Here is a 25,129-nt window from a genome sequence, read left to right on the forward strand (position 1 = left end):
TCGCTTTTGAACTGATTGGAAAAACTCGGCCATCCAGTACAGGAGGTCGTGCTTGCTGGACTTCTTTGTTAGCGATCAAAACAACGCGGGTTCAAATCATAATAGGACCGTTAAATATGTCTCATAACCGTAATCAGGTTCGATACACATCTGAACAGTCGTGTTAAATCCTATGTGCAGAGTTACGTCCCTTGACGAACCACAATCCAGTATTAGTGAATAAGATCGAATACCGGATTAGGATTGGTTTCACAGCACCACAAGGTCACTCGCCAGCAAGTGTAAAGGCAAAAAGAACAGCATCTTTTCAATCACAGATTCTATACAGGTTCTTTAGTTATGATTTACCTCTAATCATGATTTGGGTTAATATTAGAACAGTTTGCCTTTTGACAAATAATCATCATTATTGCTTGACGAGATGTCCGTGCGCCGAAAGTCACGTGGCTCCCACCAACACGTCGTAGTGGATTCATCACAATCGTTGACAGGAACTCTGATACGCTAATAGCCACAACACTTATAAGAACTAACCAGGTGGCAGGGAAACCAGATAACTTAGTTCCTCAACGGGACTGTTAGATACAAATTGATACAAACAACACGAAACTTCTGCCCCGATTGTATCAGAAATAACGCGCACGTGCCTCCCTTCGATCCTCCCTTGATAACGTCCTCTTGACTTAGCTGGCATCATTCAGTGCGGGATGCGAGTGACAGGGATGTCAGGGTGCCGACTCATCTTACCCGTGTTTGGATAAAACTGTGCCACCTATCTAGCTTCTATCACGTACTGGTTCCACTGTGGAGAGATACTCCTTCCAGCAGGGGATTACTGGGCAACAATTCTATCCCCACGGGAGTTCTGTCTTTAATCTCTTGGTAACCCAGAAATATTTGTTTCTGGACCATCCATTTTTATTTAGGATTTTAACCTTTGGGGTTTGTTTTAATCAGGAAAGATATCCTATTCTCTTCTTAATGTATTACCAGCTTTTTTGATAGCTGACAGCTTTTTTGACATATCTTCAAAAACGTTTAAGTCTTGAAGCTACTTTCGAATATATGACATACTCTGCAGTCCTATGTATTTCTATGTACTCCTATCTACCTATACACATTACTCATTACATTTTCCTATAACACCTAAGGAACCGACCCTACCATTGGACAGTCTCTACAGCCTCTATACAGGTGGATCTAGCTATAACACACTCTGTACCATTGGATCGTCCCACAGAACTATACCATGGGATCTGACATTTTGTTCACTGTTAAAGTATACCATATGAAACAATTGAAACTTTGGTAAAGACAGCTATTCAGGATTGTTATTTATGTTCACTGCGTCGAGAAAGATGACAGACACAAAAAACTAAGGGTGTGCTGAAATTATCCCCTGTGTGTTCTAGGAGGTTAGAGAAACGACCAACACGAGACCATTATAAATGTGTTTGCAGGAACTATGTCAAGATTGTGTCTGTGTCTAAATAAAGTATGCATGATACGAAAGGATGATAAAATGTGTTAAATTTAGGAAGGCTATCTTTGTGGCTTTCAAGATAGAATACCTTCAAATAACAGAAACGATTGCTACAGCCAAGTACATACAAAACACCTGAACAAATGTACCTTCAAAAAGAAGGAATCGTTTTGACAACGGACAGACATGTATTGGGAAAGGGATACTGTTTTCTTAAGATTTACTAATTAGCGAATAAACTGAGAACATATAACAACTTTGTGAAATAGTTCTTTTTCAAAATTGAATTTCAACTGAAGTTACGGTTTTGTTGGGCTCTAAAGTGTCGTTTGCCAGATTACGTAGATCTGCTTTGCGCCACCAGGGAGAGAGTTCGGGGGAACAAAGCATATAATGAAATTAAGGAAAATCGAAGGCTAACAGATCTGTTGATTTACACACAGGTTCAGAGAAATGTCTATTAAGTAAATTGACTCCGCGTTCGCTTTATTACAGTTCCGTGCATCCACAGCTTATAGCGAAGGTCACGTGACGTTTCTGCGCCATCTTGTAATTTCATCAGTGAGCAATTGTTTGTTATTGCAATCAGGATGAGATACATGTGGGAAACAGCACACAATCGGAACAAATATCTAAAGTAATGTATGTAGCTGTGATTGCGTGGCAGTTTTACCCATCCTGCATATAATTCCAGTGGGATTTAGATAAACAAACACTTTGAGATGCTGTTTGTAAAATAGTCTTTTAATATATAATAGAAAGGTAACCAGAGAGTGTCTTCATTTTCGGCACTTGCTAAATCTACCTTGCCCAGGTGCTGTTGACTTTCTTGGCGTATTGTGTAAGGTAACAAGCGAGGACTGTAATACCTTATAATTAGTAAGGGTAGCCCTGAGACTGCCTCGTGGATCTGATCTCAAGGCATCTCAATGGCACTGGTTATTCTCCCTCAGTTGAACTGTCCCGTTCTCAATTTGACCAATAACTTATCATAATAAGCATAGTGTAATGAAACGTTTGAAACCAACTATACATACATTATCATGGCCATATGTACAACCACCTGGATGAAGGAATACATTAAACCAATCTGATATCATCGACAACATGACAGGTTGAACCTATTTAGGTCTCGTTCTGTGGTAGAGTTCGACGTTTCATTATTCATTTTGAACGAGGCTCGTCATTACCATTAAACTCCCATACACAAACGTACGCTGTGTCTTCAGCCATTATGTAGGAGGGAATATTCCACAAGGGTCAGAACACGGAGACGCCCTCGGCTAATATGGAGAAGTAATTAGTGGCTGTGGGTAGATTCTCCCTCCCTCGAGAAGAGCATGCATCGGTCGGCATAAATTCTTGATGACCACTGTATCGTAGCCTTGACCGGAAGTCTTGAGATCATGTGATGTAGGGTTTGATTTTACAGTGTGCAGTACTTCAGGATAATTTCTTTGAATGTGGTTCATAGGATGAAGGTCCATCTGAATACATGTGTAGTTGTGGTGTTATAATGGGATCATAACGTGTACTAACTAGATGTATGTTTATGTGAATGGTTGTCATGTATGCCACTTTGAATAATAGACCTTGTGGGTTGATGTGTTTTCTTGTGCATTGCCCACGATCCTGCCTCTGGTGTGAAATACCATGTTTAGATGTTACAAGTATCGTGACGATTTGTAATGATGATGTATGTTGAAACTGTGGATGGACATTCTCGGCTGTCATCTTGTATTAACCATTTACATGCTAATGTGTCAGGTGTTAATTTATTTTCAGGTGGGGTATTGTGAAATGGGTTAATGTCGCGTTCAGTATTATTGGGCTTATTTAGCGACGTGCATACGTGTATGTGTGTGTGTGTGCGTGCGTGCGTTTGAGTGCGGGTGTGTGTCAGCGCCATGCGTGTGTGTGTGTGTGTGTGCGCGCGTGCGTGCGTGCGTGCCCCCTGGTATTTGTCCGGAACTGTGATTTATCACCATTGGAAATACCCTTCTTACATACAACTATTGCTCTCGAATTTGCTATTACATAGTATTTCCTTCTCAAGACTGACACAAATAGTAACATGATACCAACGCTCGCTGATCGTGCCTGCTCAAAAATAGTCTTCCCACACAACCGAAAAGGAATAAACATTATTAATAATATTCGTAGAAAGATATAAAATACCAGAAACCATTCCAATCCCCACCTGTCTTCTACGAAAGGTTTTGCCTGTAAAATATCGCTTTCCATAACCGTTTACATGACGTCACAAATCTCTAAAACTGAAGGTCGTAAGCTGTATTTTATAGATGTTGAAAAAAAGTTTGAACGAATGCATTTTGGATAATGCGTAGAAACTCTCACGTCAATCCACAAAGTGTTAATTTTTCATTGACACTTGTCGATATATATTTTATATCCAGAAACACCAGGGTGAGATTCTGTATGTGAAGTATTGCAGTTTCAGCCTTCACGGCAATAGCAGCACAATGCCTGTGATGTATGAGAGTTCAAAGTGATGCATGTACTCCTCGTGTTTTTAGGTGATACAGATATGCACATCCTTTGAATGGCCTCCAGGAGAATGGCCTCCCGGTAAACAGAACCAGAGACCGTTTCTGAAAGCTGTGTTTGCTCTGGGACCTGACTAACATTTAGAATCTGAAATGATAATATTTTATCAGTTAAATTCAATTTGTAAATGTCATTTGACTTTCTGTATGCAGTAGAATAGAAATAGTATGTCTGGTCTAAAGAATGTTAGACCTTCCAAAACCTTTACAGTATCTTTATGTATTACAGTGTTCACAAAGGCATATATACTGACTACATATAATCCTCAACATACATCTAGCCCTGTCATTCGCTCTGACATTAGACTAACGCACAGACTAGCACTCACATATATATATGTTCTGGCTGAGCAATACTGGTTTCCAAAGTATGTCGATAACCTACATTTCACTTGCAATATGTAAAACCAGAATTAATTTGCGGATTGTAATAATTCTCAAGGAGGTACAATTACACCAATATTACCTATTTAGGCGCTCTGTTGACCCTTAGGCCTATTCCGTGTGACCTGCGTCTCAATTAGGGAACCGCAAAATGCATTCTGGGACAGTAATCATATGGTTCAGTGGGATCTCATTGCGAACTGAATCTTCCTTACAGCAAGAGGTAGGACGATACCATCTTCTTAATGCCTTCATGAATATTCATTTCCCATTCTAGTTAATTACCCTCAACACAGGGCCCTACAACAGGACCACGCGCTTTAGATTCTGATTAAAAACAATTGCCTTGTCTAGCAGTAGCTATTTACATAGAAGGGGCTTCAAATAATATCTACGATGATCTGATAATCAATTTACCATTTATTGCAAATTACTTCAGAAAAAAGTCGCGTAATTTGCTGAAACGGCTTGGCTGTTGTATTGGCGGTTGGGTCCGACCTGCCAAATGAATCTCAAGCTGATCAGCTCCCACTTTTGAAGGGACAGCTTCTAAGCATGCACATACATGCAAAGGTAATCACTTTCACTCGTGTGTGGATGTATCTCATATTTAACTGTGGTGCTGCATTAATTATGTTATGTCACTAGCTCCCTGCGAGCCATTAGAAAATTGGCAAACACGATCGGATCGCCCAGTAGTATTTGTGTATTGATTTGGAGTTCAGAAATATTTCCCGTGAACAACACCACGCCGTTTACCTTCGTGTTCCTGTTTATGTAAATACCATTCATTTTGATTGCATTACTGGTATCAGTTGAACCCGAAATCATTTGAAGAAAACATTGGAATTCTTTGTAGTTTTCCTTTGAAAAGCAGTCATTGTTTCCACGCCTCTTTTAATGGCGAATTAAAATCTAGGCCAAACGTTTTTGCACCGAGAGACTTCGTATGGATGTTTGATAGAAATTAAAGGTAACCTTGGCCTCAAATGACAAACACAAACAGTAATTGCAAATGGAAGTGTTATACATCGTACCCAGGCAGGGACAAGACCACGTATGAGTAGCCCGAAGGTTGAACATTCTCTTATAGCAACAGACACAGCATAAGCACCAGGCGCTATCCTTGTCCGTTTGTATTATCCTGAGCCGATTTCTTCTAAACGATATCCTAAAAGGTGGCTGGCTTGAAGCGTATACCTCTATTGGCTTGGATATATGGAAGAGGCAGTGACAGATGTAAAACATCATTCCGTTTATACAAAAACTTCTCATCCTGGTGGGGCTGGGTATACGACTTGCATGCACAGACACACTTGTGTTGCCTTAGATTACTGTCAGTTGTAGGGAAGTAGCATATGCACAATATTTATGTCAATAGATGTCATTAGTGTCTATATCGGTGTTATTTCACTTGAGGGAGTTGTTTTTCAAATGCATTCTCGTTTATCAAGCATACCGTCCATCTGCCGAATACAAGCGGTAAATGTTATTTGAGGATACTTAGTTAATGCCGTACACAGATTTGTATGTGGATACTGAATATGAATAATGGTGGTTATGGTTATTCATTCCGAGGCACTTGCTAATGGTATTTTGAGAGCAGTCTGGGTTATATTCCTGTTATCGCGTGCTTTTCTCGTTTCATATTTTGGTCATTTTCTACAGAGGATAGAGTGCCTGAATTTACATTTAATCCAGCCTACATGAATGAAGTTATAAAAAAATGTACTAAAGCATGCTAATGATAAGCCTCTGTTGTTTCAGGATACCACATGTATGGGCTCAGTAGCTGGTCCTTTGCTGCTTCAACCGTCGTCTGCTACTAATGAACTGGTAAGTAAAGCAGACGATTTCCGGTCCTCTTTGTCGCCATTTTCTTTTCAGAATGTTTCTAAGCACGTCTTTTGAAGCTGTCATTGGACGATTGTGATGATTCCTTTTGTAGCTATACACAGAGTGACTAATTACAGTTTTAAATCATGCTGAACCTCATTAATAAATCAGGAGCCAGTATTTCACTTCTGCCTTCCGGAAGTATAACGATTACGTTTGTAGAACGTAAACTGGGAGTATAATGAAATTGGCTTCTATGGACCTAATCTTAATCTCAAAGGAATGGAAATGTACTTTACATAACAGCCATTTTCTTATATAGCGAAGTGATTTGAAAGCCCTGTGGGGTTCGTTATGTCCAGTGACCACAGATTAAATGAGGGTAACCATGATTGTATGTAGTATGTCCTGGGAGATATTCCAAGATTAATTCTTGATAAATTAATAATTACGCCGTGTCATCATCTCAATCTTTGCCCAACTAGGACATTATGAATTGAAAACCATTATGGATCTTAGTCTTGTCCGTTCATCCGGTGCCCGTGTATTGATTCAGCGTTGTAGGCTTCTGGAACGGGATTAGAGAACAGCCCTTGATAATTGCTACTTTAGAAATAGCAAAGGGCAGTGGGGACTACCAGGAGGGTAGCTCAACTCGAGCACCTCATGCGCACCATGCTCTGTTGCGTCACTCGCAGCCCCGTCCTGCTCGGTAACAACACCGTTGCAGACAGTCTCAACAATTGTAACTAGCAAAGCCGAGCAGCCATTTAGCAATGCGGTTCTATAAATAACATATATTGATAAAGTGTACAGGTTTAAATCAGAGTGCAGTGTTATGATTTATGCATGGGCTAGACAGGAATGGAGATGGCCGCTTTTGTGTTGGATTCTGTCAGTGCAGCATTGTAAGACAGAGGCACGGAACAGACAAACATCATTACCTTTGTGTGTCATCGGTAGAGGGCGCTGCTTGTGGGAGTGGTGTACCATGGCTGGTTCAAGGCACTCTGACGCATACTACTCGCATTCGTGGAAGCTACGGCTCAACCGTATTATTCCGGACTGTGACGTGTCTGTTAACATTGTCTGTAGGTGACATTTCCAAAGTAATGTACGAAATGAGAACTAACCAGATTTCACGGTGACCAATTCTGACCGGAGATGGAGACGATATTGTGTACAAGTGATTGTATTTTGACATCGATGATGCACACGGTAGGTTCACATATTATGCGTTTGACTTTGTGCAAGATTATGCTTGAGTTTGAGACAACCGATTCGACTTACCAAAGGTCAAGTAATGATACACAATTCATTCACACGCCAGGACGTGACAACGCTACTTTGACACAACGAAAAAACCATATCCAGGTAGTGTTAAGGATAAGTGTGAGAGAACTGCTGTAAGTATTATTGTCTATTATGAAAGGTGACATTCAATGTGAGAGAATTGCATGGCAACCGTAGCTGGCATCATGCCATGAAAATGAAATTGAGCATTATTCATTGGATTTATCACATATAAATAATATTTATATTTATAAATAAACCTTAAAGACCATTCGTGCCCATTCATACCTAGTCAGTATGTTCTGGAATTTGATATATGTTTTCCCCAGTGCTGTTTCGTATGGGAATGCAGATGAACCCGAGCAGCGAGCTTTTACACATGCATACATGTCAGTGAACTTTTAACAGGTGATGTAGCCACATTTTTGACATTAGTATTAGGGGAACGTGATATCCCCTCCCCGCATATACCATTTAACATTGAAGTACAGGAAGCTGGTTGTTAGAGCCTTGGCCAGCCTCGTTACGCTGGTATGTAGAAAACAGTAAATCAAGCTCAGGTAGTAGATGGCTTGTGTGATTTATGTAGGAGGCGAGTGACGGGCATTAGCAACGAGGCGTTGGTTGGAGCTAAGCCTGTGGTGGACGGAAGGCTGGAGATGCGATGAATCATGCAGGGTGTTAGTAACGGTCACGTTTGGCGTTGTAAACTGTTGCAGTCGATTAGAGTGAGTGAGTAAGGTTTTAACAATGTTCCTCTGATATATCATGGCAGGAGACACCAAACATCGGCTTCTCACATTGTTTTATTTTGCGGAATCGAACCCGGGTGTTTGGTGTGACGAGGGAACGCCATAGGTACAGGATTACATATAACCCTCACGTATGTATGTAGTGAACAACATATCCTTGACAGTTCAACTTTACCACAAACACGCATTTAAACGGTGGTTTCCGTGCACCCGGTAGGGATGACTGCGGTGAACTTTTCGCGAACATATGGTATCATTAATATTTGATAGTGAAACATCACTACATGCTCGTGATATTGCGAGCACTTTCAAAGGACTCAGCTTTCAGCAGTTATCTTTATGATTGAAGTGTAATTATTTAATATCATTCACCCAGATCGCACTGTACACTTTTGAGGAATACACATAACAGAGTGATGACGGATACACGTTATCTAAGAGCATATTCAAGATTACCAAGTCATCTATGTGTCATACATCAAAATAGTTTTGTTACCCATGTTTGTAGCAGAACGTTGATCTGAGTGTACAATGTGCCTGATCCGAGTCCTGCCATCCGCTCCCTTCATTATTCAAACCGAGGTACGCCAAGAACGCCTTGAGATGTTGCTAAATGTAGCGCCCTCTTGTGTCTCTCACAGTGATACCCCTGTCTTCTAAGCGCTAGAAGTAGGTAAGATCTCCCACAGCGCTTCAGGTGAAGAGATATCGTCTGCGTCGCGTCTAAGCTCGTGCAGCACGTGCTTCAGCAGACGACAGGATATTGGACCAGATAGTTTGGAATGGACTGGTTCGTTTGCTTGACATGCTTGTGATGCTATTTGACCGTTGGTTTGTTATACGCAAACGACACATATTTACGGGGAACTAAATCTTCGGTAACTGAATAGAAGACAATTTGCTGACTCGGTAATAATAATTAACTTCGACCCATACGAACAAGCAATTTTAAATCAATGTTTTCTGCTATTAAAATTCAGTAGTAGTTTTGATAATGGTGTCCGAGAGAGGCGCGAGCAAAGTTTAACAAAACATTACTGTATTGATGAATAATTCAACACAATGTCGTTCACCGAAGAGTAAGCAGTTGGGGTTAAGGTGAGTTTTTTCCAAAATGTGATTACCTGGAAAACCCAAGTCAACCCCTCCCATATATAATTAAATGACCGGTCCCTCACATAACTGCAAATGCTTTTTTATGATTCAGCGATCATATGTCAACACTTAAAACATCACTAAAAATAATATGTTCGTTAGATGTGTAGGATTGGCTAATGAAGATCTGCCTCCGATCATCTTGACATTTGTAAAGGTTTTAGATCAATCACGCAAATTACGTCATGAAAGGGGACCACGTGACCAGGTGCAAACAGGGAGCGGTGTGATGAAGTGCAGAAAGTTCACATACGGACAATACATATCGCCGTCGTTCTAATTCCCAGCATTCTGAGCACTGTTGGAATATGACTTCCGCTTTCGGATGCCATAGCTACTTCCGATATGAGCAAGGCTCTCAAACGAATTTGGATTTTTGAAGTTTTTGTAACAATCGGTTTGAAACGGATCACCAAATCTGTGGAGATAAAACAATCAGATTCCCTCGTTTCACGTGTGTTTATGACACAGAGATATGAGAAGGGGAGTTAACTTGTCAGTGTACACAGTACTTCTAGGATTGGTGTAATTGGACGTGATGAACACGTTTTGAAAAAAAAAAAGGAGACACATTTATGGTTGAACCTATAGAGTTGTAATAACCTATTCTCAGAGGCATGACTGACCAACATTTCATCTCTGAACATATGTAATATTGATAGTAAAAAATAAACCCATTTAAATTTGGGGAGATGGGAGATTCACGAACCTGAGGAAATCTAGACTAGCTTCATTTAGGGCTTCAGCATTGCAGGGAGGGCAAGGCAGATTTGATGAAACCTAATCGCGACGTAAACAGACCCTGGAACAAATATATCCCAGAAAGCCCTTGTAAGTCTAGAAAATGTGGCAAGTCTAGTTTTCCACAGTCTGAAAATGAAGAAAGTCTCAGGGCTCCTTTTCATTATGGTTTATGTTTTTTATTATGAACTTTTTTTTTCTGTAAAATATGTTCATTTCAGAGATTAGTTGTTAGTCTAACAGACTCCCGCCACTCGCGAATAATCCAGATATTTTTCCTGGACTCTTGTTTCATGGATTTGTGTGTTTTCAATGTACAAGTCAATTGTACAGTGACCATCAGCCGCTTTACGACCACTTGTTATTGTGGAAATGTTTCTTATCGACAATAATTGGTTAGCGTCATTTATCAAATTTTCCTGGTTAGTTTGTTAACGCACCAAAAATAAAGACAAAACATGTAGTTCTTTTGAGTGTTTTGCAAATTTTACATCTTTAAAGGATGACTAGCATGTTAGGAACATAAATTTCCTGGAGTCTTTGAGATAAATTCAATCTTGATTTGGAACTAGCTTGCAGTGCTTATGAAATGTAACAGACAAAACCAACCTTGTGAAAAATATTGTTAAAGCAAACCAGTGTTCCAAAATTGTTTGTGTTCGATTATGAGAAAACATGATCGATTGCTTGGTCGTTTAGTCATTGCGACCAATCTTCGATTATTTCAATTAATCAGACCACAACTACTTTGTAGCAGCCAGTCTATGGCTAAATAGTAACCCCCTCTTTACTAGAGTCGAAGATTTAGTCCATATGAAGCTTGTTTCACAGACTGGCATATTACACACATATGTTATTAAGGAAGAAATCGTATTATCAAAGACTGTCTCTTTAGTGTAATGGTTAGAGTATCCGCCCGGAGAGTTGAAGTTCGGGGGTTCGATCCCCGGCTGCCTCATACCAAAAGACATTAAAATATGGTATTTGTTGGTCCCTGACTGGCGCTCGGCATTCATAAATTTAGATTTTAATGAGTCTGTCCTTTCGATTTCGTATACATTCTTCCATATGATATACGCAAAGAACTTAGTTAAGCACCCCCCTTGGCATATCTTACGATTGATAGGATCAGGAGGCTGACAGGGGGTATGAGAAGGAGGGGTGCTGGCTGCCATACATTCATATGGAGGTTACACTCCCTTTTGACCTTGAATCGTGTAAGACACGCAAAATGACATTTTGAATGTACACATTCACCAATAAATTCCACATTAAACATTCCAGGGCCATACTTGTACAGACATGGTTTTGTATGAAAATCAGTGTTTTTTTAACCGAGCAGTTATCATCTAGAAATCTACGTGGATTCCAATCATTTTGTTGTATTTTATGAGTGAAAGGATCATACGGGTCAGAAACTAGAAGTTTTATGTACGTGTTGAAATCCTATCATTGCCAAAATACATGGGGTGCTTGATTTTGTTCTTTGTGTGCATATATCAGTATGCATACCCCTAGGACATAGCTCTTTCATTTATTGTGTATGTGATTGTGGGATACTGAGGCAGCTGAACTTTCCAAACACAGAAGAACTGGTAGTAATTGGGCGTTCAGGTTTGAGCGTGATCTGTGGTAAAACATGCCTCAGGGGCATAAAAACATCTTACACCACATAACTGATATTTCAAGGTTACGTGTGACTGAGTGCAAATTTTACCGAACGGTTAGTGAGGCCGTAGAGTTATCTCCCTTGTGTATCTTTATCAGTTAAGTGAACATTTAAGTTGCCATCTCACATCTGCAATCAATTACGTGAGGTTATCCTCATTAGCCGCCACCAGAAGAAGACATCTTGAAAACTCCGTCGCCATCATCAGTTGCAGTCATGCAATACGAACACAGCAATGGCATAGTCAGGATGTATAACATCTCACTGAGTGGAGATATGGCTCACGTCACCACTTGACATCACAAACACTATCAACCACATTATAACTGGTATTTATGTTTACGACACTGAATATACAGCATGCGTATCTTTTTCAACAAAGTATTGTTGTCATGAGATGTCCTTCAAAACAAACACACTCTGCCATCTAACCCGTTTGTCGGGAACCACTTCAGTACACATGATGACATGGTGTGAGCACAACGCTGGTGGGAGGATGTGTCCAATATGATGTCAATCACGGGATTGTCTGGTTAAGACCTGACTATTTACAGACCTCCTTAATAAAGCTGGAATAAAGTGGGGTTCACCAACCCCAAAACCAAATATACGAATCACTCTCAAGTTTATCGAAGGTTGAGATATTATATTTAACTGAAGTAACCAGAGAAATCGCGTCGGGATATATCTGGAATGATCATCTCCGTTTACTGTTTGGTGCCAAATGATTCCCAGCCAATGCAAATGGTTTCAGTGATGGTCATCGCATTAGCTTGCTATGAGTACATGGAGGTTTTCATCTTCATGTTTATCATCAGATCCTGATGCGATATATATGAGACTGGATAACGATGACCATTGTTTGGTCAACAGGGGTGAACATTTGTGTACTGTCTCAAGGTCAGGTATTGTAAAAGGCCGTCTGCTAAGTGATGGGAACAACAACACCAGGGGTCGCAATATGTGGACACGGACTACATGTGGTGTCACCCGCGGTCATTGTTCAGTTTTATTCATTTATGTAAATCAATAGATGTTCATATATACTATATACCATCTGATATCTCTTTTTATCTTTCATTTGCGTCTGAGGTCTGAGAACATTGTGAATCATCACTGGAATAACTTGCATATAGCTAAACGATTTCGTAACCATCATGCGATGTGCTTTGTGACAGGACTGACAGAACCGAAACTTGATGTAATGAGTGTACTAAGGGTCGCTGTTGATCGCTGTATGGATAAAGGTATTTGCACCTGACATTAAATGGCAATTCTATAGAATAATACAATGACTTGCTGATGCACGGATAGACAAACGGTTACTTATATATAATTTTGATAGTAACAATTAATCCCATTTAAATTGAAAAGTAGCCCCAGTGAGATGAGGAACCTGGGGAAATCTAGACTTGCTTCATTTGGGGCTTTAGCATTGGAGGGAATAGGGAAAATACTGCGGTGAGACAGCCAAATGCCCGGGTTGCCAAAGCGCAGCAATTCTCTTGGTTCCCTTCGGTGTAGCTGATCCCTGAAATCGTGGTCTATGATCCCACATCCCCCCCATCAAGGTTCAATGTTTGCCTGCATCATACCTGTTCTCATGAGTTTCAAAAAGTGGTTAACGTCTAAGACCCGTCCTTCCTTTAGGCCTTCCTCCAACATCTAACTGACAACACGCCGCACCATTCATACCACGACTCGCCATTCACACCATTCATACTAGTCACTGAACCGGATGTGTGCTACATTCGTTTCGTCATCAAATCTTTAAAGTGACATATGTATATAAGGTTTACATCTTGGCTTTCCATAATGTCTAGCCTCCAGCTTGGGAAAGAGTTTAGAATTTGCCAAATGAACAGCCTTTGGTTGCAACCTCGGACTTATTAATGGTTGAGGAAGATGTCATTCCGAACGTTATTCTCACCTCTATCGATTAAAAACCGATTAACTGTAAATTGTTGTGATAAACAAACTGGTGAAGTATTACCATCCTTCGGGGATAATAAAAAAGTATTTCAACACATCAGGCATGTTCCGCGATGATTTTCAGGGTTAGGCAGCCACTTGCTGATGATATATCCAGCCCCTGTTCCTTCCATTATACAGAAACCATGGATTACTTGTTCTGTAGTCTTTTAAAACAATTTTCAGCTAAAGTAATATGATTTATACACCATTTAAAGTTCGAAACTCGTTTATCCATATCTCCGAGTGCATATTACAGCGGAAGCAATGGTATTTTCTGTAAGTCTGGCATGTTGAAAAGTAATGGGGATTCCTGTCTGCATGTTTTTTTCCCCTACAACGATTTCTATATTATTGCGTTTGTAATAAAGCCTTGCAATAATATTTTCTCAAATAATGCAAATGGCGTCAGTATAACTCAGGCCAAAGGCTTCCCAAATATTATAATGTTTTTGTGTGTTGACTCTTGCTTCAACATATATACATATGTGCATGATCAGCTCATTAGCGGCTTCTAGGAGTACGTTACCCACGTCAAATGATGATCAGTGAAATGTCAGTATCTCTTTCTACGTGCCGAATATGCATCCGCGGTAGGTGCATAGTCCCTTAGAGAAGGTCTTGCCCACGCAGGGTCTAATCCCATGAAGTGTTTCAATTAGAATTAATTAAGCGTGATTAAAGATTAAAAAGAAATATGTTGTATTTTTATGTTATGTTTTTTGTTGTTGTTGTTTTGTGTAGAGGTTCATATTTTAATAAGCAAATGTATTTTGTATTCATGAGGTCTATAGTATTTTGGAGCTGTCTGGCTTAGGAGTGAGTGAGTTTTGTTTTACGCCGCATTTAGCAATATTCCAGCAATATCAAGGCGGGGGACACCAGGAATGAGCTTCACACATAGTGCCCATGTTGGGAATCGAATCCGGGTCTTCGGCGTTACGAACGAACGCTTTAACCACTAGGCTACTCCACCGCCCCTCTTGCTTAGGAAGCATTTTCCGAGTATGTTTGTAAATTTACGCCACAGTATGACAATGTTTTCTTAAAATATTCCCTCCGTTTGGAGAGAGAGACCAACTTTGTTTTTGAAATTTAAGGTAATGGCACATAAGATTAGATACCTACTGTTTTAATTTGGGACCGAGCGCTGTAGCATCAGAGGTATGTGACGAGTGAAGTGTATCACCTGTAACACAGAATAGACCTTTGCGGATGCAAATGAATATGGAAAGGTTTTAGTCACTCATATTTAGCTCTTTTAGACCAAGACATAACACCAATGTGATGAGCACGTTGACCACTCCCTTGGATAAGAACCAAATAAACACTCGAGTAAATGTGTATTACTTTAGAAACCATACCTTAACAAAGAGAAAGCTGTTTACAGCCGGGTCCAGAAGTGGATGCGTTTCTAGGAAAGGTAATGGAAACGTTTTCAAATATAATTACAATGATGGGTAACGCAATGTACAAAAAAGGAAGTCTCCAAAGGAAGTTCAAAGTTACTCACACGGCAATGGGTTCATTACGAGTCAGGCGCATGTAGGCAATAACCTTCGAAATCTAATTACCTTAGTGACTTAGCTAATTAGGGAATGTCCGGCGAGGAATTTTGAAGGGTGTGTGTGTGAGTGTGTAACGCCTCCATTGATTCATTTGGGGGATGGGTAGAACAGGTGGTTTGTAGCTCATTGCATGTGTATTTTTGACATCACTAAATACATCCGTATTTCAGCACGTTTGTACCGTTTGGGCACATCTGAAAGTATAAGGGTATATGTAGGTTTCCACGCCAAAGATGCATGAAACGTACTCCTGAATTGAAGAGATGGTCACGTAAGTAAGAACTTATTTCTGTTTAACATTATTTTTATTTTGAGGCAAACTTTATCATGCATGTAAGAAATTATGTATGTCATGTAACGCGGTATGATTGACTCAAGGCTGAATAACCGTTTAATAAATTGAACGGAATACCTATATTATAACATTGATTTCGAGACGTCCTGTAGTGTAAATTCAATGATTTGATTATGTGAGTGAAGGAGTGAGTGAGATGGTTTGCACACTGCTGCGACCACAGTAGTGATCCGCCAATTTGAGAAACTCGAACCTGACTCTTGATTGTGAAGAGCTACCGTTTTAACGAGACCGAGTCATTGCACGTTGGAACTTTTGTATATGAGGGTGATTTAATGAGCCTCCTTTATTCTTTCTCTTTGACGAGCACTTGTAACTAGCAGATGATATGCACTTGTAACATATACAAGAACATTCGTTCTATTGATGTCAATATTTCAACGAAAACACTTCATCTGGTGTACTTCATACTGTTGTTGCTCATCGCGAGGCACACGAACATATTTACGACCAAAATGGCGAGGCCTCTTGTTTCAGGAAGCTGATTTCACAGTTTTCAAAGAAAACAAGTGTGCCTATGTTTTTGTTTTTACATCCAATGTTCCGCGTTTGAGAGTGTTTAAGTCCGCAACACCTCTGCTCCTCAAATTGCAAATCTTCAACCCTGCTCTCCGTTCTAAGAGCTGCATGCGCCACCTGTGAAATAGATCGACAGCCAAGGGCAGATAAATCGTGCTCGGTGTCATTGTTAACTGTTTTTCAATATGGTGTTTTGTTTCCGGGAATTCAATCTTCGTGTTCGATCCGAACATCTGCGGTTATGTGTTTACATCCTTATCTAACATGGTATATGTAGTATTGTGTCGTCAGTCACGGAAGGACGTAGCCGGGCATATTTTGAAATCGTAACGGGTTCATATTGTTTGCAAATAATTACTGCTTTGCACCATTGGCGCCAGGTAACCGTAGAATGAGCGCTGTAAACGTTGAGATGTTTTTATCAAACACTACAGTCAACATATGGTATCGACGTTGTGTGCATAATCACTTATTTATTGTTCTAAATTCGAAACATGAATGTAACGCGAGCATTGTTTTCATTCATTACTTCTACAATGGTAAAGAAAAACCCCAGGTTATTATTCCGGTTTTTGTACCTAGGGTTGATTATTATTGACTCAGATTCGTTTATTCTGTTAATGGAAACGGCTGTAATTGGGAACTTGACCCCTAATTCCTGACTCTGATTGGTAATAAATATGTCGATTACACAGACCATTATAACAATTACATCTATTAGGTCCGAATTAATGGCCAACCCCACACGTTGTGTTTCGGCAAGGACAATGGATTTCTGTCGCTATGTGTAAACATATGACAACAGATGTAACGGCGGAGGAAGGAACGTTTGTAAATAAGACATCCCGAAATAACAGTTATTCCAAATTGGTTTCTACCTTTGTATATATGATACAGACGGTATACACGGTACGTAGTGATTTAGTAATGGTGTCTGGAGATGGGCCTGTCAGCTCGTATCGTATTGATAGGAGAGAAGAGTTAAGTTGGTTCTTGTGACGAACCTTCATCATTACGGGTATATGATGTGTTATTATACGGGACATATACTTTGCAACCTTTACACCAAGGCGCATGATCTCAAGGGGCTGGAACCACAACGTTTCCACCCAAGAGAGTGCGCACGCTTTCCATAGTCTTTAAACATTACCTCGCGGTAGGTCGTCTGCTCGTGCAGCACGTGTGAAGATTGCACGAAGAGCTCGGGCCACGCGCTGCCTGGTCTGTATAAGCAGACGACTCAGCATGCACTTAAAGACTCACGGAGGAGGATGGAACGCACCTGGAGCGGTATTACAAGTAGGAACTATGATAATTTTGGAATCTCTTACAAAGGAATACTGGTAATAAGAGTTGAGGTCGTGTTTCTTTGATGGATTGTAAACATTGTACCACGCACAATTACTTTCCTTCCAAGGATTAGGTCATGAGACCTAAAAGCCAACTGTTTGAGGGAAACGAGTTTCGATGTCTTCAGCTGTAGATAGCTGTAGATGTTTATGCTAATGTCTATACAAGAAATGGCAAACCACTTCAACATATTGCTCTGTATGTTGAGCATGTCTGTTGAAAAGAGTGTATACACATACCTTTGTAAAAGGTGGAACCAAGGTCTCTGGCCCATCAGTTCCGGCAACAAAAGAGTTCACTGAATATACGGATAATAAGATATAGGAATTATTAAAAAGCATAATCATCTAACAATGATCATATTACACATGGAAAAAATGTTTGCTGTTTAACGCGACACTCAACAGTATTCTTCCAACATGAGGACTGTCTGTAAATAATCGAGTCTGAATCAGACAATCTGCTGATTGACAGAGCATTGATCTACGCTCTTGTAATAAGATTACATGCATCGGTCAAGTGAGTGTGTTGTTTGTTGTTTAACACTCAGCAATATTTCAGCTATATGGCGGCGGTCTGTAAATAATCGAATCTTGACCAGACAATCCAATGATTGACACTATAAGGATAGACCTACGCAATTGGGTATACAATGACATGCATGAACCAAGTCATCGAAGATGACCACCCGATCCCATGAGGCGCCTCTTACGTCAGGCATGGGTTGCTAAAGACCAATTCCAACCCGGATCGTCACGGGTCTGCAGTAATGACACTACATTGCATTAGAATGTTATCGTGTATACCAGCTGGATTTAATCATTCTGAATATCAAAATGCTTTAATTATTTGTTTCCTTGTTGCCACGTCCGTCCCAGATACCAGAGAACCCGACAAACCGTGGCATGTGGTTCATGGTACCATTAAATCACCTGGCCAAATTCCAAGTTTAGTGGTGCCTTTCGACACGCTTGGGAGTCCAATTAACCGGAACCCCCCAAGTGGTGCCTTGTCATATAATCGTAATCGTACAGTGGACTTTTTTGCAGAGATTACCCAGGGTCAAAAGAGGTTGATCATCGCGTTCATCAATTCTTGTATACATTGCCGTGCATGCACAAGTGACCTGTACTGAACCGGGCTAAATGTCCGTTTTATAGTGCTCGCCCACTGAGATACCATGCTATAGTTTACATGAATCAGACACAGCGTCCGGGCCAGACCAGTTCATTTTTTATATCCTTCATGTCGGAAAGTACCAGCTTTTAAGGACCTTTGGCTGCAGACGGCCAGTTGATTGAAATGCCCACCTTTACCTCTCTGGGCAGTAGCTCTATCAAAGTACACGCTGAGGCGATCCAGATAGTTTATGATCTTTGGAAGGGCCTTGTCGCTTTCTTTACATGTACTGATAAAGCTTTATGATGGTAGGTTTATAAGTGAGGTGAGGTGAAATTGGGTTTTACGTCGTGCTTGAGAATATTTCGCTCATATGACGACGTGTATGTGTATGTGCGGCTGCTTGTACTAGCCCAGACTTAAGCTGGTTTTATAGTGCTAGCCCACTGAGATACCATGCCGCAGTGAAGCATGAATACCCCACTCAGACACATTATACTGACTCCGAGCCGACCAGTCCTTGTTGTACCCATTAATGCCGAGCGCCAGGTAGGGACCAACAAGTACCATATTTTAACGTCTTTTGGTATGACGCGGTCGGGGATCGAACCCGCGACCTTCCGCTCTCCGGAGGTTTATAAGTAACTGCTAATGGCGAGCTTAACGTATTATATACCTTTCAACCTATTGTTAGCTGTTTCAAGCGTTAAATGCAAGTGTTATGATGCATATGCTTTGCAAGGTTCAATAATTATATGTGAATACATACCATTATGAATAGCAGGTATTTCTGGGTTGTCAGGAATTACCTTTGCATGAAAAGTCATATCTATATTCATATCTATATCCATATGTATGTGCATATACAATTTATATAAGACAATGTTGATAACCGTTTCAGTGCATGTATAATCGATACGTGTGTGTGCGTGCGCGCCATGTAATTCGAGTGCACAGCCCATTATAATTAAAGTTTAAACAACTTATACAAAACACAATGTTGATTACCGTTTCAGTACATATATATAATCCACACACACACACACATACGAACACACATATATATATATATGTTTGTTTGTATCGGTTATGTTTCGATTGTGTTTTGTATAAGTTGTTTAAACTTTAATTATAATGGGCTGTGCAGTCGAATTACATGACGGTTATTTATATACTCATGGAAACGAATAAGGGAACACCTGAAAGTACAAATGTTCCTTTATTCTTTTCCTGGTTTCTGCACCAGCTTTGTATTGCACTGTGGGTGAAATTCTGGCAAAGAATAAAGGAACACTTGTACTTTCAGGTGTTCCCTTATTCGTTTCCATGAGTATGTGAGAGACATCTGTATGTATGCTTTATGTTTGTATTTTACGTCGTGATAATGAAAATGTGGCATTTATACCTGTCATACTACCTGGGCATTTACGCATTAACACCCTCGTGGGGATTCGGAATTACAATATGTCCCAGGCAACTGGAGAAGGCCAGCAAATGGATCGGGCGATCAGGCGGGGTGACATCGCTGAATACGTGTCGCCGTACTCCGGCGTTGATCGTTGTTCAGGATGGGTACAGTGAGTGAGTGAGTGAGTTTGATTTTACGCCACTTTTAGCAATATTCCAGCCCTATCTCGGCGGGGGACACCAGAAATGGGCTTCACACATTGTATCCATGTGGGGAATCAAACTCGGATCTTCGGCGTGATGAGCGAACACTTTAACCACTAGGCTAACCCACCGCCTCCCACAAAATTATGCTGGGAACGGTACCGTCTGAAATAACCAGGTCTCATTGTATATAAACCTGCCACTGCGTCGTTGCAGTTTGTAACTCATAGTTTGAAACGATGGAATTGGTATGTTTTGCGTATTTGTGTTATCTTTTTAATCATAGCAGCAGTCCTAATTAAACGTGACCAGCGATGCATGTCCATGCTTACGTTCATGTGCCAGGATTATGCACATGAAAGGTTGTGCATATATTGTCAGCTTTTAATGTTTTATTCATGAAACATATAAATGTGGATTCAGCCACGGATGACTGCAACTGCCGGCACATGTTCTTGTCAAACGTCACCCGCTACTCGCATGCTGTTAACGTCACCTGCTGCCGTCGCACGTCACATACTGCCGTCGCATCCTCCTGCCACACGCTGCCGTCACACGCCACTTATTTGTGATCAGTTCAACCAAAAATATTGTAAGATGGATCGTATGCCCATAGGGGATTTATTAAAAAATGTTTCGTTTACTCTTCTCCTGTTTCTTAATGTCAATCATTGTATCAATCGACTGCCTATTCACTTTAGAAATCACTAACGTACGAATTTGTGATTTGGTTAATATATTTCTGTATCGACAACAAGAACCCTTTCGGATTTGGAACATCCGAAAACCTTTTGATTTGAGAAAACAGAGGTTCGACTGCTTCCAGCAGGTTCGCCGTAGTCTCTACCCGTGAAGATCAAAGTTAGAATTATAACCCATGCTTGTCGAGGCGACTAACGGGATCGGGTGGTCAGGCTGATTTGGTTGACACATGTCATCGTATCCCGGGGCGGTGGGGTAGCCTAATGGTTAAAGCGTTGGCTCGTCACGCCGAAGACCCGGGTTCGAATCCCCACATGGGCACAATGTGTGAAGCCCATTTCTGGTGTCCCCCGCCGTGATGTTGCTGGAATATTGCTAAAAGCGGCGTAAAACAAAACTCAGTCAGTCAGTCAGTCATCGTATCCCAGTTGCGTAGATTGATGCTCATGCTCTTGATGACTGGATTGTCTGGTCCAGTCTTGATTATTTACAGACTGCCGCCATATAGAACATTGCTGAGTGCGGCGTTAACCAACAACCCAGCCCATAGTCAGATTGTTGTTTCCGGCGTAGCATCAATACCTTATCTGAAGTTTAAAGTCATATTTTGTTTGTGATAATAATGAGCTTTGCGTTTTTGTTCTCTGCAATTCTGGTAGTTTTAATAATACGATTGTCTAGCTTCATTTGTAGTCTTGGGCATTGGTTTGCCTACCTACTCCAGGTGCGACAGAGGGTGCGTTGAAGAGTGTAGTTTATGGCCAGCCTATGATAAAAGCTGCGATCACCACCTGATGAGTTTAGACATAGGTACTGCTTCGTACGACCTCAAATCCAAATTATTGGAACTAAAAGTATACAAATGTATAAGAACTGATGAAATAGCGGCAACAGTGCTGCTTGAGGCGATATTTACCAATTTAGATTATTATGCTTGACATGAGCCATGTTTATGTAAAACCAGAATGACAATGTATCTGCATCGTCGACCCGGGCCATTCTTCCAGAATTATTAGCCCTCACGGAGAATGCGTGCCAGCAAGTTGTGTTGTATTGATTGGCTGAGGTTGGAGTACATATTGGTGTGTTATGTAACATCCAAGCCAACTTGTACGTCACAGCTGGTGGTGGGCATCCATTATAGATGATGTCTGGAGTATTGCGCTCAGTTAATGACAAGCACTCGCTGCCCCGATTTGTAGTCGAGTTTCAAAGGAATAAAACTCTCGATAACGAAATGAGTGGTATGCAATGCCCGTATCTGATGAAACTTTACCCAGCAAACGTGCGAAAAGGACTTTATTTGAGAGCTATCGTTATTTTCTAAGGAACTGTCGGCTTCCTTATTTTGAGTGAGAAAAGTGAGGTATTATTATGTTATATGTTTCTTTTTGTAGAGAATCGTGATTCTAACTCGATTTCTGATCTGTTGGCAGCGTGTTTGAAGATAGATAAAATACCTTTACAATCATGATGCATGTGTATACCTTGTGTGGTATTCTGTGGTTGGTACAGAATCGAGGTAACTTCAGACAGGTTTCCAAAACACTGGAAAATCTAATTTTTCAAGTTTAATTATTTTCAAATTTGACAATGTTGGTTTACGTAGTTGTCTTTTTACTCGACTCTGATGGTGCTAGTTGTGTTTTCCACTGAATTTCAAAGGATAAACTCATTGCACCAAGGACAAATTAAAGTCTAAACAATCTCTTGATAATAGCCCCTGGGGACATAAACATTCTCAGACCCGCATATAGACAAATACTTCAGATAAGAATTAAATACTCCAGTAAATCATTAGTTGGACGCATTTAGTGTGTCTGTTCCTCGATGCTAATGGTTGAAAGGCTTGGCAGCTGTAGAACTATAGGCTACAGTAAGGCCGTGGATTGCCACAGCTGCAGTGACTGATCGGCAATTGAAAATCGAATAAATGGCACATTTCGTGCATTATTGACACCATGTCAGGCCAGTGCTTTGGTCCCATGGATCACCAGGCTTTGATGTGGATCTTTACTTTGGCGCTACTTTGCGTAGCATAACTATTTGGTCGGGTCTTCTAGAACAGGGTGCCGTCGGGAATCCTGGTTTTGTGGAACCGGCGTGTAAGGAGTGTTGGAATGTGCAGATGGATTGCTAAGTAATCGTTGGGACACCACTGGGCAGACAATGGAGTCAAGCAGTACGACCAACCTGCACTGTTCCGACACTGATGTGTTTGTGAGGTGAACGGTACGTCTAGAGGACCAGGTCATTCTCTGACTTGCCTGAATGCCGTGCCGTGTTTTTCCTGATTGATACACTAAGTCTCATTGGCTGTTCTAGCGGTAGGTGGAGTACACAGACAATATGCTTCTGACAGTTTCAATCAATCGGGGATTGGCTATTTACAGCCAATAAAATGAACCTAGGCATGTTTAGGAACTGTAAGCTAATACACCGCAGATTTGTTTGGTTTCATTTGCAAACTTGGACGTCCAGTGATGATTATATTCTGAATTAGGTTGGCAATCGTCTTCGGGTAAGTAATTGTAAGTAGACATCGGTAGTAAGGCTGAATGATATTGCTGTTATCCTGTTGTCATTGTCAAAACAATACCATATTTACACAGTTATTGGAAACCTTTGAGACAGTTATTAGGAGATGGAGCCTCGTCCTATTTTAACAAGAAAACATGCATCTTCATCTGTACATGTAATTCATGGCATAGGTACACATGCGGGCGTCACGTAGCCTCGTGGTTAAAGCGTTCTCTCGTCACGCAGAGGACCTAGGTTCGATTCCCTAATTGCACCTAATTATGTTGTCATGAGTTCACAGATTTGAAACCATTCATATTTTCCCGGGATGGTAGGGTAGCCTAGTGGTTAAAGCGATCGCTCGTCACACCGAAGACCCGGAGTCGATTCCCTACAATAGTACAATGTGTAAGGCTCATTTCTGGTGTCCCCATTGCTGGAATGTTGCTTAAAGCGGCGTAAAACCAAACTCACTCCTTCACTCACATGCCGCAGCAGTCAGATTTCATCTTATCTTCAGGTTGCAGTTTCAGAGTTGTAGCATCAGTGACTTCAGGGATAACAGATGAACTTCTTCATAACTGCGTCTCCGTACAGGTGCTGGTATGTTTTAGAGGCTGACCGTGGTCCAATTATCCAGCACCTGTAGCTAGCATTCATGGCATCATTATAGATATCTAAATAGTTTATCGTAGATATGTGGAGGACATTTCCAAGTGTCCGATTCAGTTCGCTATTTTCACTTGTACCATGTGTTCATGTGTTTTCTTTTACTTGTGGGGCGGTGGGGTAGCCTAGTGGTTAAAGCGTTGGCTCGTCAGGCCGAAGACCCGGGTTCGAATCCCCACATGGGCACAATGTGTGAAGCCCATTTCTGGTGTCCCCTGCCGTGGTGTTGCTGGAATATTGCTAAAAGCGGCGTAAAACCAAACTCTTTACTTGTAAACAATTGACTCGCCTTTGTATGTGTTTGTGATGAGTAGTGGTGGTCCGATTAATTGAAATAATCGAAGATTGATCGCAGTGGCCAAACAATCAAGTAATCGATCACATTTTCTCATAATCGAACACAAACGATTTTGGAACCGCTGTAATAGAGTTTGAAATACTTGGTGGAACATATCTAGGACGTTGTCAGGGCCTGAAAACGTGTTTATTTCTCACTTCACTTTCTGAAAAGTCATGACTGAATATTTCTTGAAGAATCTGGGAAGTTAATGTTACACTGGAACTGAATCATTTTACACTGGATGTGAAATCTGCAAATGTAATTTGTGCAGTTTCTAAAAAACAACAACAGAGAACCAAATGTTTTTTTCTTTATACTTATCTGCAACTACAACCTGAATAGAAAAATCTGAAAAATGACGCTAACCAATTTTTTTCGATGATTGGTCGTTGGTATTGAACCAATCATCAATTGTGATAATTCAACCAATTCCCAACACTAGTGATGAGCACCACTTTGGCGAACACCTGGTGTCATGGCTATTTGCTAGTCATCAATAAACCCATGCTCATTCGATTGTACAAT

At 40.7% G+C, this 25,129-nt stretch overlaps 1 protein-coding gene across 14 annotated transcripts in view; it reads left to right on the forward strand.

The window, feature by feature from the left end:
• The window catches only part of LOC124282593 (potassium voltage-gated channel protein Shaw-like), a 133,763-nt gene that overhangs the window by 55,136 nt on the left and 53,498 nt on the right, over positions 1 to 25,129 (forward strand). For 13 of the 14 annotated variants that reach the window (XR_006900200.1, XM_046718610.1, XM_046718603.1 and 10 more), the window contains exon 3: positions 6,202 to 6,270. The gene's annotated coding sequence lies outside the window, so the exon portion shown is untranslated. Of the gene's footprint in view, positions 1 to 6,201; positions 6,271 to 7,571; positions 7,677 to 25,129 lie in introns of those variants that run through there. The other variant, XM_046718604.1, reaches the window with a different exon arrangement.

Source organism: Haliotis rubra, unplaced genomic scaffold (genome assembly GCF_003918875.1).
Source record: "Haliotis rubra isolate DU_JTF1 unplaced genomic scaffold, ASM391887v1 Scf30, whole genome shotgun sequence".
In the NCBI taxonomy this organism is placed as follows: domain Eukaryota; kingdom Metazoa; phylum Mollusca; class Gastropoda; order Lepetellida; family Haliotidae; genus Haliotis; species Haliotis rubra.